The sequence below is a fragment of the Pseudophryne corroboree genome, chromosome 4, assembly GCF_028390025.1.
Source record: "Pseudophryne corroboree isolate aPseCor3 chromosome 4, aPseCor3.hap2, whole genome shotgun sequence".
Lineage (NCBI taxonomy): Eukaryota > Metazoa > Chordata > Amphibia > Anura > Myobatrachidae > Pseudophryne > Pseudophryne corroboree.
In genome coordinates this window covers 786,012,814-786,030,787 of record NC_086447.1, presented here as the reverse complement: position 1 = coordinate 786,030,787, position 17,974 = coordinate 786,012,814, and the positions used below count along the sequence as shown (strand labels likewise).

The following is a 17,974-nucleotide window of genomic DNA, read 5'->3' as shown; positions in this document are numbered from 1 at the left end:
GTCGACATGAGTTTTTTATGTTTTTTTTTCTTTTTTGGAACTTTTTCATACTTAACGATCCACGTGGACTACGATTGGAACGGTAAAGTGTGCCAAGCGAAGCGGTAGCGGAGCAAAGGCACCATGCCCGAAGCATGGCGAGCGAACGCGGTGCATTAATTGGGGTTCCCGGTCACTCTACGAAGAAAACGACACCAAAAAAACATAAAAAACTAATGTCGACCTTTTTCCATGTCGACCTTGTTCCTGTCGACCTTTTGTCCATGTCGACCTTTTGGCCATGTCGACCTAAGGTGTGTCGACCAATTGGCGTCGACCTAAGGTGTGTCGACCTTTTTGTTGTCGACCTGGAGTCCCAGACCCATATCTGCTTGTGAAAGTATCTGTCATCACTAACAGCGTGCACTTGCATCAGGTTTATCTTTGGTGCAACAGATCTCTCTGTATTCAAACGGTTCTCTGAATAGCCTGCAGTTCTTTAAACACACACCCATGGAACACTTATACTATGTGCGAATGGCCAATTGCCATACAGTTACATCCACCCTTCTGCAGGTGGAGATTTGGTTGAGGTGCACACAAATCCGAATTGTTTGTAACTGCTCAAAGTTGCATATGCAGGCTCTGACACATGCACGGTAGGTAAAAAATCATAAGATTCCTTGTGCGTAACTCTAAATCAGACCCAGTGTCTTTACGTGCACTTGAAACATTTGTAAAATTGGACTTGGAATCCATAAAATACTTTTTAAAAATGGGTATGGGTGGATGGTTTTAGTAATTTAGTACCGCCCAACTTAGGGGGGGATTCAGTAAGGATTGCTGATGAGATCCTTACTGCATTTCCATGATGTTGAGGTCCTGCGCAGGAACAGAATGGGTCCTGCGATTTTGGCGCAGGTATGCGAAAGTGTCTGCCTAATTGACAGTCAGAGACATTTGAAGGGAGGGACGGGGGCGGCCGGCGTTCAGGAAAATGGGGGCGTAGTATGCACCTCCTAGTGCATTTGCATTGCTAAGGATTGCAATTGCAGTCTTTAGTGAATTTGCCCTTAGTGCAATCATTATAAATGCAAATGCAATAGGAGGTGCATACCACCTCCTTCCTGCATTTGAGATCTCTAAACTGCGATGCAATCGCAGTTCTGGATGAACATTGCAACCATCAGCTGAGTAAGTACATGCCCCCACCCGTCCCCACAAATGATCCCCTGTCAATCAGACAAAGGCGATCGGATTTCTGCAATTCAATCGCAGGACTTGATCTGCACATGCGGAGAATGAGTCCTGCGCTTGTGCAGTTTCCCATCAACCTGAATCAGGCTCGTAGTACACATACCTTATATATATTGTTAAAGATGTTACAACGTTTTATTCTTATGTGAACTCCCACCTACATTACTTTTACTGTGTTTAGAATTGCTATGGAAACACAAGTTAGTAGAATGAGTACATGGATCTTCAAAAGAATCTTCAAAATAAAAGTCAGTAAGTGTGAAATGCAGATAAGTAATATCAGGACATAATGTGATACGTACGTAATTACTGTCTTTAGAGGGGTAAAAAAACTGCATCAAAATTTGTTACCATTTGAGTTTTCTGAATTAACAAAAGGCTATCAAAATCTAGCACAGGTGAAAACCCAGAAACATATATTACAGTGAGTTATGTAATAGGGGGAGATGTATCAAGGCTTGGAAAGTGAGATACAGTGGAGAAGTTGATAAAGCTATTGCTCAGACTACTTTGTTTATTTCACACTCTCCCAGTGACTTCCCACGTCTACCTCAAGATTCAAATTTCCCACTTTATTTAGTCCAAAAGATGGCATCAGGTATGAGAGAAGATATTATATAGTCACTCCAAGGAGGGTGGGTTGGCCTTGCCTTGTCTACAAAATTATTACCTACAGTAGCTGCAAATCTAATACCTTTGTAACAGTAAAACCAAGGGCTCCTTGCAATTCCATTTCCCTTGAGACATTCTGCCATAGCAGATCATCTTCCAGAAGTCTCATTTACAACCTACTGTATGCTCCTTACTTCTTAAACTTCAACAAGAGGTCAAAGGAAAGTTCACTAGGAGGAAGATATAGGGGAAAACCTGGATGCGGGGTAGTGGGCTCATATGCAAGAGGTGGTGGACAGATCTTCGATCTCTACAAGTACATAGAAAAACTCATAGAAATTGTTATCTTTCATTTCATGTCATATCAATGTTGCCAAAACTGTGTAGCCTTGGCACTCTGTCCCAGATTTGGTGTTCCTGCCCCAAAATATCCATTGTTTGGTATAAGATTTGTGATCTCATTGTCACCATCGGTCAGGTCTCTTTAGCCTTTAATATCTACTTTCACCTCTTCAATCTATCCATGTCACCCCTAAATGCACTTGTAAACGTAATAACCATACTGTTACTGCTGTCCGTTGTCTCGTAACCACCCACTGGGAAAATCCAGACCTCCCACACTGGCCCTTATTAACCCTCGGTCAGGCACACCTCTGGGACTCCCGGGTTAAGGGGCAGTGCGCTTGACAGGCGCCTGAAGGAAAATCGTCATTAGCGCCTAATTAACTCAATTCTAATGCTCTTAAAGTGATCAGTGACCTTCATTAGGACGTACAAAGAGAGAAATCGTAGGTTTTACGGGACATTTCAGCAGAAAATCTGAAGCAAAAAAGAGACAACACGAACATGAGTATAAGTTTGGGTGCAGTGTGCCTGAGAGGCCACCCTGGACAAACCTACATATTTCCGCAAAATATCCACAACCTTTGTAATTTTCATTCATAAAATGAGCAAAATAAACAATTACTAGATGAAAATAAGAGGAAAAACGAACCATCAAAAGTTGGAGGAGTCTGGGCGCAGTGTGCCTGAGAGGCCAGGAGGGTCACTACTACACTCCACGCAGGCGGCGGGAAATCTGACTGGGGGGTTTCAAACAGCACCTAGACATAGGAAGGTACTAGGAGGGACAGGCCCCCGGGCGCCACCTCGGGGCGGAGAGGGATGCGAGAACAGCTTTGCTGCGCCTGTCAGGCCAGCTGCGACTGACTGAGAGTTAAGAAAGTATGGGTGGCATACAAGCTGGAACATATAACCAGTAACCATCATGATTGATATCAGGACTCAGGCGGCAGCATGCAGGTACTCACCTCTGTGCTGTGTTGCTCTATCCTGGTGGAGGTTCCGTGGAGAAGTTGCGGCTGGTCGCTGTAAGGTACTCAGGCCACCCAGGGGTTTTCGGGTTCCCGCGGCAGTCCTGTTGGCTCCAGGCGCTGGGTGGATGGATCCAGTCAGCTGACCGCTGAGCCATTAATGGGAATCCAGCTTTCACTCAGGAGATATCCTCCACCAGTCCCATTGCAGATAAATTTATAAAAAGGGCAGCAGAGGCACCAGCTTATGTCTAAACAACATTAATCTACCTGCCACTTCCCTAGGCTCCTGATCATTGGTGGTCATTTGTCAGATTCCTGATCTATTCACTGGTATTCCCTTGGTTCCAGCTGATCCCTAGTAGTCTCCTGTGTTTCCAGTCACCAGTTCTCTGTACCTGTGGAACTACTGCTCCCAGCCAGCCTAATCTTTCCATTCAGTGCCTTTCTACATCATCATCTCTGCAGCACTGCAGGTTCCATTGTGACTGAAATTACTAGAGAGGTTTCAGTCACAATGGAACCTGCAGTGCTATTACACCTGTCTACCTTCAGCTGATCCCAGCCTCGCACCTGAAACATTACCAATTCCAGTCCGGTTTTAGTACCATCAGCCGGTTCAAGTCCAGCACCTGAAGCCTTATTGGTTCCAGCTCAGTTTCAGTACCAACAGCCAGTTCCAGCTCAACACCTGAAGCATTACCAGTTCCAGCCCAGTGTGAGTACCATCAGCCGGGCCCAGCCTGGCACTTGAAGTATTACTGCTTCAAGCCCATGTGCCAAACAATCAGCTGGTCCCAGTCTGGCACTTGAACCATTACCAGTTCCAGCCCAGTTTCAGTACCAACAGCCAGAACCCAGCCCAGCACCTGAAGCATTTCTAGATCCAGTCCGGCATCTAAAGCATTACTGGTTGTACATAGGAGTCCTTACCAATTGCTGGTTCCAGTTCATTAGCCAATTCAAGTCCAGTTCATTTGCCCACAGTCTCCCCCTGGGATTCACCCACTTTGCAACTTTTGAGAAAGAGCCATATCTGGACACCTTGTTTCTTACATCCAGCACTCCTGACAACCATGCACCCAACCACCCTTTGGGTATATCCAAATCCAGAACCCTGGGAATCACCCTCTCATTTCACAATGTTTGGGGAACATGAATTGACCATTATGAGACATGACAAACCCTTCTCCTTTTCCACTTGCCAATTTCATGGTCCTTCAGTTCCTCTATGAACTTCTTTATCTCTTTTTCCATTCCTACGTGCCCTATTTATCCCTTACTAACCTCCCAATTTGCCCACCTTTCCCCCACCCTTCTCCTCCTTCTCTTACCCGGTACACATAGTTAAGGACTTGGACTAATTCCATGAGTAATCAACTGCACAACTGTCAAACTGCTTTTTGATACTATGCTTAAACTGTTGCAATAGCTTCTGCATATGTACCAGATTCTGTCCCACCCGCAGTATTGCTATTTTAAATTCTGCTGGTCCATGCCAATAATCCGTAGCTTTGAAGATATACCATTTAGTAAATAAACCCCTTAAGGTGAGTAAGGATACTGGCAAACAGAGGGAGTATCTGGAAATGGCAATAAGCTGTCAGCTGTCCTTAGTAACCTTGCCTCTGTTTCCCTCCCTCCTTTGATGCTCGGATAAGATATGGCATTTGCTTTAACAAGCAGTGAAAAGAGTAGAGAAGTGGACCAGTGGAGAAGTTGTCCATAGCAACCAGTCAACCTTGAGAAAGCACTTATCAAATGATAGATAGATGGCGATTGGTTGCTGTGGGAAACTTTTTCACTGGTGCATTTCTCCGCTCATTTCACTACTTGATACATTAACCTCTCGGTGAGATAATGATGTGATTATGAGGGAGACACTCGATATCCCAGCTGTTGAGATCCCGGCGCTCTGCATACCAGCACCAGGATCCCCAGCGCAGGTATTCTGGGCACCGGGATACCGTGCGCCGGTATATTGTAGTACACCCGATTATGGAATGGTCCTCAGTCTCAGCAGTTATTCTACGTAAGTACTGTGACAGTTCAGAAAATGGTCACGGCCCTAGGGAAAAGATACCCACCAAAGTACTAGTGGACGGAAGGATGATGCCAAAACACCTTAATTTAACCACTTGCCTGGCATGGTCGCATCAGATGTGAACATGCCTGCAAGTGCTCTATCTGACCTGGTCGCACAGGATGCGACCAGTCAGATAGAGAGTGTTGGCAGTGGCAGGGAAGATAAACTTCCCTCCGCTGCTGCTGTCAGAAGGACCGGAAGGTCCCTCCGCCTCCCTGCACTCTCCCTCTGTGTCTGCCGTGCTGCCGATCACTGCTGATTGGTCAGCACGGCAGGATCACCCCCCTCCAGCAGCTGCAGACAATGGCAGCCGCTGGGGAGAGTAAATGAACCCTCCCAAGCCACCCCCAGACTCCCCCTGCATACCTGCAGGCTGTCCCGGCTTTCAAAATTAAAGCCACGATAGTCGCTATGTTCCCGATGGTCGCGATGTTCCCAATGGATGTTTTGATGTTTGAAAAAAATATATATTAAAAAAAAAAATCTAATTTTTTTTTTTTTTTCCTAAAATCATTTTTAAACTAAAATCATTTGGGATAGGGTTAAAGTCATGTTCTTCACTTAATTTACTCATAAACAAAAACCCTACAAGAGTTTTGGAGCGGTTTTCAGCTAGATAAATCGTCAGTTAAGTGGAAAATTCCTTTATCACTATTCCTCCATACAGTACAATCTAGTAATCGATGAATACTGAATAAAGAAATGTATTACACATGTTTCTTCATCTACTGCATAGAATGACCATGACAGTCTTTATAACATTTCATTTAAAAACAAGAAAAAACAAGGTCAGACATTCGCAGTTACAGAAATAGAAGGGCAGTAGTGATTATAAGTATAAAAGCAAATAGGGACATTGTTAAGAATAAAGACATATAGATACAATCAGATGCTGTCTATCATTTTCTAAAAGGCAATAGAGAAATGATAGACAGAATCTGATTGGATGCTATGGGCAATATAACCAATTCTCTGTTTTAGAAGCTTTAGTAAATTTACCCCAATGTGGAACTGTCCCCGAAGCCTAGGAGCAGTTACCAACATTTTATAACGTGCAATTAAATTTTGATAAATAGTTATCTGCAATGTGTTTCCATGTTAATTAACACATACTGCATGATGCATCACAGCTTTATAGTAAAAATGAGGACAGAAAGCAGGATGTAATTAACAAACTATCACTTTTCAGAGCTTGCCGTCTGGGCTGTAGTCATCATCTACATGCTACAGTATGTGTGACAGGTTATACCTACAGAACAAAGGGGGATTTCTTACAATGAAAAATGACTGGCAAGATTAGATTTCAGTCATATAACAGTGAATATATTGTATTCCAACTATCATTAAAGAAAAAATAAACCAATGACAGTGGTGTGTCCCAAATGTTTTGTGTTGGAGAACTTCAAAGGGAAGCACAAAATGTCAAAAAACTTGTGCGCCATAAGTAGTCTCTTGATGCCCTGTAGATCAGTGTATGGGGCAGTGTTGTACTTGGGTGTTGTGTTTTGCGTGCATTGCAGCAAGTATACGCACATACAGTATCCCGTTACACTATACCATCTGGACATTACAGACATCTGATTGTTTTGTGGTTAGCCCTATTGGGACCGCTATGGATGCAATTCTGATATTCTGTGTAACAACAGTTTACTGATACAAGGATTTCTTATACCCAGAGTTTCATTGACTATTTGTACCTTTTTTGCACCATTTGTTTAGTGTATATGTAAGCCCGATTCAGACCTGATCACTGCTGTGCGAAATCGCACAGCGGGCGGTTATCGAATGATTGCGTATATACCGCAATGCGCAGGTGTATCGCCAAACAGCGACAGGATGGTGTGATAATTTAAATCGCACGGGCGTTCACAAGCTGATTGACAGGGAGCGGACATTTGTGGGTGGTAACCTGGGAGTGTCAGAAAAAACTCAGGCATTCCCAAGCGATTGATGACATTGATTTGAGAGGTGATCGTCAGCTACGAAGGTGCGTAATGGCTGACTGGCACACTATAGTGCACCAGTCACAGTCCAAATGATCCTTAGGGCTACCAGATGTGTGTCTAAAATGACAGTTAAGCCCATCTAGCTGCTGTCCGTGCTGCACACAGCGGTTACTCTGGCTATTAGCTGGTGGTCATAATATTGTGACTCGACCATGTATAGACAACTCGATGACTAGTGGAGTATATACATGACTATTTGCACACTATGGCCCTCATTCCAAGTTGATCGCTCGCTAGCTGCTTTTAGCAGCAGTGCAAACGCTAGGCCGCCGCCCTCTGGGAGTGTATCTTAGCTTAGCAGAAGTGCGATCGAAAGGTTAGCAGAACTGCTCGTAAAAATTTTCATGCAGTTTCTGAGCAGCTTCAAACCTACTCCTACCTTGCGATCACTGCAGACAGTTTAGTTCCTGCTTTGATATTACAAACACGCCCTGCGTTTGGACAGCCACTCCCCCGTTTCTCCAGGCATGCCTGCGTTATCTACTGACACGCCTGCGTTTTTTAGCACACTCCCGGAAAACGGTCAGTTTCCGCCCAGAAACACCCACTTCCTGTCAATCACTCACCGATCAGCAGTGCGACTGAAAAGCATCGCTAGACCTTGTGTGAAACTGCATAGTTTTGTGTGAAAGTACGACGCGCGTGCGCACTACGCACCATACGCATGCGCAGAAATGCTGCTTTTTGAACGAATCGCCATGGTGCGACCGAAAGCAGCTAGTGATCAACTCGGAATGAGGGCCTATATTGGGCATCTTTGTGTAGGTTTAACCAGGGCAGTAGAGAGCTTGGCTGGGACCAGGTATTTTTTTGGGGGCGTGGCCTAATCACAGGCAGTGTGGCCATGCACATTTTGAAAAAAATACAGAAAAAATTGTATTTTAAGCGCTTCCCTGGCCACACTGCTAAGCTGAGTGGAAAAGCTGCAGTTGCTTCTGCCCGTTAAGGATGGGGGACCTGGCCCCAAATGGGCCCCTCAATCAGATCTGGGCCTGGGTACTACTTAGTACCCTACCTTGTGGCACCCCGGTACTGTGTGTGTGTGCCCCTTTAAGAGACCTTTCTTGGAGCTCTGCAGCAGCAGGAGAAGTGCTGATGCAGGTGGAGTTAACTGCAGCCCTGAGTCCAGTCACGTGGCCTCAATAGAGAATAGAGAAAGCTGATTGGTGAGAGGCTACTGGGATAAGCAGAGAGCACTGGTAGATGTAACCACTTTTATGGGTAGTTCCCCTATCTGGTGAGGAGAGAATGGTATTATAAGTACATCCACCCAAGCTACTATCAGTTATATGGGCCCGCTTAGGAAATCCCTATATATTTATTAAGCTCTTGTGCTTCTCCCTAAGAGGGTTAGCGATATACGTTAAATTACCCTACCTTTGTGTCTCTTTCACAGGAACGTTATAAACCATCTCACATTGCTTTCAGGATTCAAGTAAGTATCTAATTTTTAATCTCAAGGTACAGTAGGTATCAAGACATATATATATATATATGTGATAACAATACAATAATGGTCCTATCCCACCTTCCCTCTAAGCCCCTTTCTAGTCCTATACAAAGTATAGTGCATGCAGTACACAAAAATTACCTTGGCACCATGAAAGGGAAAAAATCAGTTTATACAAATACATGTACTCATAACAGTGAATACCCGGGTATTCTAATACCATTAACACACTGCGGTCACCCACTGGATGGGTATTTTCCTGAATTTAGTCTACTATCTTACAAAGAACACTGCAACTTGTGAAATCCTCTCTCCACTGTCTCGTGGAATACGACCGTGCTGCTACACAAGGTGTTTTTTCTCCACAGTATGTCGGGGTAGTTCAGCAGGGCATGACAAGTCAGTGCTGTCCTATCACTAAAGGCCCATATAGACTGGCCGATGCAGGAGAGATGTGTGCTGAGCGAACCGCTCAGCACACATCTCTCCCGGCGCTCAGCACAGCGCGATGTGTGCTGAGCGTGCGGGGGAGACGGAGGGGCCGCTCACTTCACCCAGCGGGTGAAGTGAGCGACCTGCTAGATTGGCCTGCATGCAGGCCAATCTAGCACCAGCGATAGCGATGCGCGGGGCTGCGCATCGCTATCGCTGTTAGTGCTGCACACGGAGCGATCTTGCTGAAAATCTAAGCAATCTAGTCAGATTGCTTAGATTATCGCTACGTGTGTACCCCCCTTAAGCCACCGGTAGGGGGTAGATAACAAATGTGACACACCTCCATATTAACAAGATGAGGTAAGTCTAACAGATTAGTTGACGAGCTTGTCCATTGGCTGAGAGCAATTGTAATCCACAGGACCTCCTGCTATGAGCAATCGCTTTTTATGTGCATGTAGTATCTGCCTGGGAAGTGTATTGGGCAATAATACCTGTGGGTCAGTTATTCTGCACGATCATTGGGGAGCTGCTATGTTTTAACTCAGCAGGTTAATTAAGTAACTGTGACCGTTTCCCCCCAATTCAAGTCTGTTCAGTTAATTAAAGGACCTTATTCATAGACTGGGTGTGGAATCCAACACACACACACACACACACACACACACACACACACACACACACACACACATATATACTGTGTATATATATATATATATATATATATATATATATATATATACATGCAAATTAAACAGTATTTAGCTGATAGTCCCTAAAACAGTCCCCTTCCTCCTGTTCCGAAGCGGCAGTGGGGCTTAGTGTATAGTTTACTACTATGGGTATAGAGGCTGCTACTTGTAGACAGGAGCCCCTCCTTGATACTCCTTCAACACCTGGGCTGTGCTGTTGCCAGTCTCTATCTGTGTAGTATGCAGAATTATCAGTGGCTGAGGGAGCGAGAAATATCAGGGACTGGTGAAATACAGCAAATATAGCCTCTAATCAAGGCTGCAGGTGCTGGAATTAGAGATGTGCACTTGAAATTTTTCGGGTTTTGTGTTTTGGTTTTGGGTTCGGTTCCGCGGCCGTGTTTTGGGTTCGACCGCGTTTTGGCACAACCTCACCGAATTTTTTTTGTCGGATTCGGGTGTGTTTTGGATTCGGGTGTTTTTTTCAAAAAACACTAAAAACAGCTTAAATCATAGAATTTGGGGGTCATTTTGACCCCAAAGTATTATTAACCTCAAAAACCATAATTTCCACTCATTTTCAGTCTATTCTGAATACCTCACACCTCACAATATTATTTGTAGTCCTAAAATTTGCACCGAGGTCGCTGGATGACTAAGCTAAGCGACCCTAGTGGCCGACACAAACACCTGGCCCATCTAGGAGTGGCACTGCAGTGTCACGCAGGATGGCCCTTCCAAAAAAGACTCCCCAAACAGCACATGACGCAAAGAAAAAAAGAGGCGCAATGAGGTAGCTGTGTGAGTAAGATAAGCGACCCTAGTGGCCGACACAAACACCTGGCCCATCTAGGAGTGGCACTGCAGTGTCACGCAGGATGGCCCTTCCAAGAAACACTCCCCAAACAGCACATGACGCAAAGAAAAAAAGAGGCGCAATGAGGTAGCTGTGTGATTAAGATAAGCGACCCTAGTGGCCGACACAAACACCTGGCCCATCTAGGAGTGGCACTGCAGTGTCACGCAGGATGGCCCTTCCAAAAAACACTCCCCAAACAGCACATGACGCAAAGAAAAAAAGAGGCGCAATGAGGTAGCTGTGTGAGTAAGATAAGCGACCCTAGTGGCCGACACAAACACCTGGCCCATCTAGGAGTGGCACTGCAGTGTCACGCAGGATGGCCCTTCCAAAAAACACTCCCCAAACAGCACATGACGCAAAGAAAAAAAGAGGCGCAATGAGGTAGCTGTGTGAGAAAGATAAGCGACCCTAGTGGCAGACACAAACACCTGGCCCATCTAGGAGTGGCACTGCAGTGTCACGCAGGATGGCCCTTCCAAGAAACACTCCCCAAACAGCACATGACGCAAAGAAAAAAAGAGGCGCAATGAGGTAGCTGTGTGAGTAAGATAAGCGACCCTAGTGGCCGACACAAACACCTGGCTCATCTAGGAGTGGCACTGCAGTGTCACGCAGGATGGCCCTTCCAAAAAACACTCCCCAAACAGCACATGACGCAAAGAAAAAAAGAGGCGCAATGAGGTAGCTGTGTGAGTAAGATAAGCGACCCTAGTGGCCGACACAAACACCGGGCCCATCTAGGAGTGGCACTGCAGTGTCACGCAGGATGGCCCTTCCAAAAAACACTCCCCAAACAGCACATGACGCAAAGAAGAAAAAAAGAAAAAAGAGGTGCAAGATGGAATTGTCCTTGGGCCCTCCCACCCACCCTTATGTTGTATAAACAGGACATGCACACTTTAACCAACCCATCATTTCAGTGACAGGGTCTGCCACACGACTGTGACTGAAATGACGGGTTGGTTTGGACCCCCACCAAAAAAGAAGCAATTAATCTCTCCTTGCACAAACTGGCTCTACAGAGGCAAGATGTCCACCTCATCATCATCCTCCGATATATCACCGTGTACATCCCCCTCCTCACAGATTATCAATTCGTCCCCACTGGAATCCACCATCTCAGCTCCCTGTGTACTTTGTGGAGGCAATTGCTGCTGGTCAATGTCTCCACGGAGGAATTGATTATAATTCATTTTAATGAACATCATCTTCTCCACATTTTCTGGAAGTAACCTCGTACGCCGATTGCTGACAAGGTGAGCGGCGGCACTAAACACTCTTTCGGAGTACACACTTGTGGGAGGGCAACTTAGGTAGAATAAAGCCAGTTTGTGCAAGGGCCTCCAAATTGCCTCTTTTTCCTGCCAGTATAAGTACGGACTGTGTGACGTGCCTACTTGGATGCGGTCACTCATATAATCCTCCACCATTCTTTCAATGGGGAGAGAATCATATGCAGTGACAGTAGACGACATGTCCGTAATCGTTGTCAGGTCCTTCAGTCCGGACCAGATGTCAGCATCAGCAGTCGCTCCAGACTGCCCTGCATCACCGCCAGCGGGTGGGCTCGGAATTCTGAGCCTTTTCCTCGCACCCCCAGTTGCGGGAGAATGTGAAGGAGGAGATGTTGACAGGTCGCGTTCCGCTTGACTTGACAATTTTCTCACCAGTAGGTCTTTGAACCCCAGCAGACTTGTGTCTGCCAGAAAGAGAGATCCAAGGTAGGTTTTAAATCTAGGATCGAGCACGGTGGCCAAAATGTAGTGCTCTGATTTCAACAGATTGACCACCCGTGAATCCTTGTTAAGCGAATTAAGGGCTCCATCCACAAGTCCCACATGCCTAGCGGAATCGCTCCGTGTTAGCTCCTCCTTCAATGTCTCCAGCTTCTTCTGCAAAAGCCTGATGAGGGGAATGACCTGACTCAGGCTGGCAGTGTCTGAACTGACTTCACGTGTGGCAAGTTCAAAGGGCAGCAGAACCTTGCACAACGTTGAAATCATTCTCCACTGCGCTTGAGACAGGTGCATTCCACCTCCTATATCGTGCTGAATTGTATAGGCTTAAATGGCCTTTTGCTGCTCCTCCAACCTCTGAAGCATATATAGGGTTGAATTCCACCTCGTTACCACTTCTTGCTTCAGATGATGGCAGGGCAGGTTCAGGCGTTTTTGTTGTTGCTCCAGTCTTCTGTACGTGGTGCCTGTACGCCGAAAGTGTCCCGCAATTCTTCTGGCCACCGACAGCATCTCTTGCACGCCCCTGTCATTTTTTTAAAAATTCTGCACCACCAAATTCAAGGTATGTGCAAAACATGGGACGTGCTGGAATTTGCCCATATTTAATGCACACACAATATTGCTGGCGTTGTCCGATGCCACAAATCCACAGGAGAGTCCAATTGGGGTAAGCCATTCCGCGATGATCTTCCTCAGTTGCCGTAAGAGGTTTTCAGCTGTGTGCGTATTCTGGAAACCGGTGATGCAAAGCGTAGCCTGCCTAGGAAAGAGTTGGCGTTTGCGAGATGCTGCTACTGGTGCCGCCGCTGCTGTTCTTGCGGCGGGAGTCCATACATCTACCCAGTGGGCTGTCACAGTCATATAGTCCTGACCCTGCCCTGCTCCACTTGTCCACATGTCCATGGTTAAGTGGACATTGGGTACAACTGCATTTTTTAGGACACTGGTGAGTCTTTTTCTGACGTCCGTGTACATTCTCGGTATCGCCTGCCTAGAGAAGTGGAACCTAGATGGTATTTGGTAACGGGGGCACACTACCTCAAGAAATTGTCTAGTTCCCTGTGAACTAACGGCGGATACCGGACGCACGTCTAACACCAACATAGTTGTCAAGGCCTCAGTTATCCGCTTTGCAGCAGGATGACTGCTGTGATATTTCATCTTCCTCGCAAAGGACTGTTGGACAGTCAATTGCTTGGTGGAAGTAGTAAAAGTGGTCTTACGATTTCCCCTCTGGGATGACCATCGACTCCCAGCAGCAACAACAGCAGCGCCAGCAGCAGTAGGCGTTATACGCAAGGATGCATTGGAGGAATCCCAGGCAGGAGAGGAATCGTCAGAATTGCCAGTGACATGGCCTGCAGGACTATTGGCATTCCTGGGGAAGGAGGAAATTGACACTGAGGGAGTTGGTGGGGTGGTTTGCGTGAGCTTGGTTACAAGAGGAAGGGATTTACTGGTCAGTGGACTGCTTCCGCTGTCGCCCAAAGTTTTTGAACTTGTCACTGACTTATTATGAATGCGCTGCAGGTGACGTATAAGGGAGGATGTTCCGAGGTAGTTAACGTCCTTACCCCTACTTATTACAGCTTGACAAAGGCAACACACGGCTTGACAAATGTTGTCCGCATTTCTGTTGAAATACTTCCACACCGAAGAGCTGATTTTTTTGGTATTTTCACCAGGCATGTCAACGGCCATATTCCTCCCACAGACAACAGGTGTCTCCCCGGGTGCCTGACTTAAACAAACCACCTCACCATCAGAATCCTCCTTGTCAATTTCCTCCCCAGCGCCAGCAACACCCATATCCTCCTCATCCTGGTGTACTTCAACACTGACATCTTCAATCTGACTATCAGGAACTGGACTGCGGGTGCTCCTTCCAGCACTTGCAGGGGGCGTGCAAATGGTGGAAGGCGCATGCTCTTCACGTCCAGTGTTGGGAAGGTCAGGCATCGCAACCGACACAATTGGACTCTCCTTGTGGATTTGGGATTTCGAAGAACGCACAGTTCTTTGCGGTGCTTTTGCCAGCTTGAGTCTTTTCATTTTTCTAGCGAGAGGCTGAGTGCTTCCATCCTCATGTGAAGCTGAACCACTAGCCATGAACATAGGCCAGGGCCTCAGCCGTTCCTTGCCACTCCGTGTGGTAAATGGCATATTGGCAAGTTTACGCTTCTCCTCTGACAATTTTATTTTAGATTTTGGAGTCCTTTTTTTACTGATATTTGGTGTTTTGGATTTTACATGCTCTGTACTATGACATTGGGCATCGGCCTTGGCAGACGACGTTGCTGGCATTTCATCGTCTCGGCCATGACTAGTGGCAGCAGCTTCAGCACGAGGTGGAAGTGGATCTTGATCTTTCCCTAATTTTGGAACCTCAACATTTTTGTTCTCCGTATTTTAACAGGCACAACTAAAAGGCACCTCAGGTAAACAATAGAGATGGATGGATACTAGTACACTTATGGATGGACGAGCGACTGCCGACACAGAGGTAGCTGCAGCCGTGGACTACCGTACTGTTTCTGCTGCTAATATAGACTGGATGATAATGAGATGAAATTAATATATATATATATATATATATATATATAATATCACTAGTACTGCAGCCGGACAGGTATATATATTTATTATGTAGTGACTGATGACGGACCTGCTGGACACTGTCAGCTCAGCAGCACCGCAGACTGCTACAGTAAGCTACTATAGTAGTATGTATCAAGAAGAAAGAAAAAAAAAAAACCACGGGTAGGTGGTATACAATTATGGATGGACGAGCGACTGCCGACACAGAGGTAGCTACAGCTGTGGACTACCGTACTGTGTCTGCTGCTAATATAGACTGGATGATAATGAGATGAAATTAATATATATATATAATATCACTAGTACTGCAGCCGGACAGGTATATATATTTATTATGTAATGACTGATGACGGACCTGCTGGACACTGTCAGCTCAGCAGCACCGCAGACTGCTACAGTAAGCTACTATAGTAGTATGTATCAAGAAGAAAGAAAAAGAAAAACCACGGGTAGGTGGTATACAATTATGGATGGACGAGCGACTGCCGACACAGAGGTAGCTACAGCCGTGGACTACCGTACTGTGTCTGCTGCTAATATAGACTGGATGATAATGAGATGAAATTAATATATATATATATATAATATCACTAGTACTGCAGCCGGACAGGTATATATATTTATTATGTAATGACTGATGACGGACCTGCTGGACACTGTCAGCTCAGCAGCACCGCAGACTGCTACAGTAAGCTACTATAGTAGTATGTATCAAGAAGAAAGAAAAAAAAAAACACGGGTAGGTGGTATACAATTATGGATGGACGAGCGACTGCCGACACAGAGGTAGCTACAGCCGTGGACTACCGTACTGTGTCTGCTGCTAATATAGACTGGATGATAATGAGATGAAATTAATATATATATATATAATATCACTAGTACTGCAGCCGGACAGGTATATATATTTATTATGTAATGACTGATGACGGACCTGCTGGACACTGTCAGCTCAGCAGCACCGCAGACTGCTACAGTAAGCTACTATAGTAGTATGTATCAAGAAGAAAGAAAAAAAAAACCACGGGTAGGTGGTATACAATTATGGATGGACGAGCGACTGCCGACACAGAGGTAGCTACAGCCGTGGACTACCGTACTGTGTCTGCTGCTAATATAGACTGGATGATAATGAGATGAAATTAATATATATATATATATATATATATATATATAATATCACTAGTACTGCAGCCGGACAGGTATATATATTTATTATGTAATGACTGATGACGGACCTGCTGGACACTGTCAGCTCAGCAGCACCGCAGACTGCTACAGTAAGCTACTATAGTAGTATGTATCAAGAAGAAAGAAAAAAAAAAACCACGGGTAGGTGGTATACAATTATGGATGGACGAGCGACTGCCGACACAGAGGTAGCTACAGCCGTGGACTACCGTACTGTGTCTGCTGCTAATATAGACTGGATGATAATGAGATGAAATTGATATATATATATATATATAATATCACTAGTACTGCAGTCGGACAGGTATATATATTTATTATGTAATGACTGATGACGGACCTGCTGGACACTTTCAGCTCAGCAGCACCGCAGACTGCTACAGTAAGCTACTATAGTAGTATGTATCAAGAAGAAAGAAAGAAAAAAAACACGGGTAGGTGGTATACAATTATATATATATTATATACAATTATATATATATATATATATATATATATATTAAACTGGTGGTGATTAATTAAACTGGTGGTCAGGTCACTGGTCACACTATCAGCAACTTGCAAGTAGTACTCCTTAGCAGACAATCACAATATATACTGGTGGTCAGTGTGGTCACAATGGCAGTGTGGCACTCTGGCAGCAAAAGTGTGCACTGTACGTTAAAATATGTACTCCTGCTCTCAGACTCTAACTGCTCCCCACTGTCTCCCCCACAAGTCAGATATACAGTCACACTATCACTTCAGCAAGTAGTAGTACTCCTCCTAATGCTCCCCAAAATTACCAAAGTAAATACTGTGTCTCTCTCTACTCTAGTCTCACTCTCTTCTCTATAAACGGAGAGGACGCCAGCCACGTCCTCTCCCTATCAATCTCAATGCACGTGTGAAAATGGCGGCGACGCGCGGCTCCTTATATAGAATCCGAGTCTCGCGATAGAATCCGAGCCTCGCGAGAATCCGACAGCGGGATGATGACGTTCGGGCGCGCTCGGGTTAACCGAGCAAGGCGGGAAGATCCGAGTCGCTCGGCCCCGTGTAAAAAAACCTGAAGTTCGGGCGGGTTCGGATTCCGAGGAACCGAACCCGCTCATCTCTAGCTGGAATTGCCTTGAAAGCCGTATAGTAGTGCTCACACTATGCCAGCCAAGCCAAATAGCTCTGAGGGTGCATACTCCTCTCCTGTCACACCCCATAGCTGCACCTCTTGGCCGGGACATGCCTCCTCCCCCAAGCGTTCCAATTATCCCCTCACAGCCACCTTTGGATCACAAAAGCAGTGCTGCTCACCAGCTCTGGCCAGACGCTGACACCAGTAATCACTTATTCCAATCCCTACAGTATCGCTGCCTCTCTTCTGTCACCAGCCCTCACTCACTCCTCGCTTTCTGCCACTTGCTTGCCTCTGGAGGACCCTGGGTCGGTGCACCAACCTCTGTCACCACGCCGCTGCCACCTCCAACCAGTGCTGATTACTCCAGTCCCGTAGACACCGGCACCGGACACCTTCTCTCCCCCAGTATCTGCGCCTTGCTCCCCTCTCACTCCAGCTGCAGCGACACCAACCGCTCTTTCCAACTGCCACCTTCCTCCCTGCTCGCGGGGGCCCCTCCTCCTCCTATCAGCACGAGCCAGCACGAGTGGTCTCTAGCCAGCCAGCACCCCTTTACACACGCTCCTTTAAGAGGCTCTAAAATATCTAAAACATACCAGTCACCATACTTATTATGTTTACAGTTACAGGATATAGGATA

The 17,974-nt window shown here is 45.9% G+C and overlaps 1 long non-coding RNA gene across 1 annotated transcript in view; it reads right to left on the bottom strand.

Moving 5' to 3' along the window:
• LOC134911768 (uncharacterized) overlaps positions 1-17,764 on the bottom strand; it is a 39,524-nt gene extending 21,760 nt beyond the window's left edge. Inside the window, exon 1 of the long non-coding RNA XR_010176830.1 lies at positions 17,654-17,764. This is a non-coding gene — a long non-coding RNA (uncharacterized LOC134911768). The remainder of the gene's footprint in view (positions 1-17,653) is intronic.
• Positions 17,765-17,974: the final 210 nt, after the last annotated feature.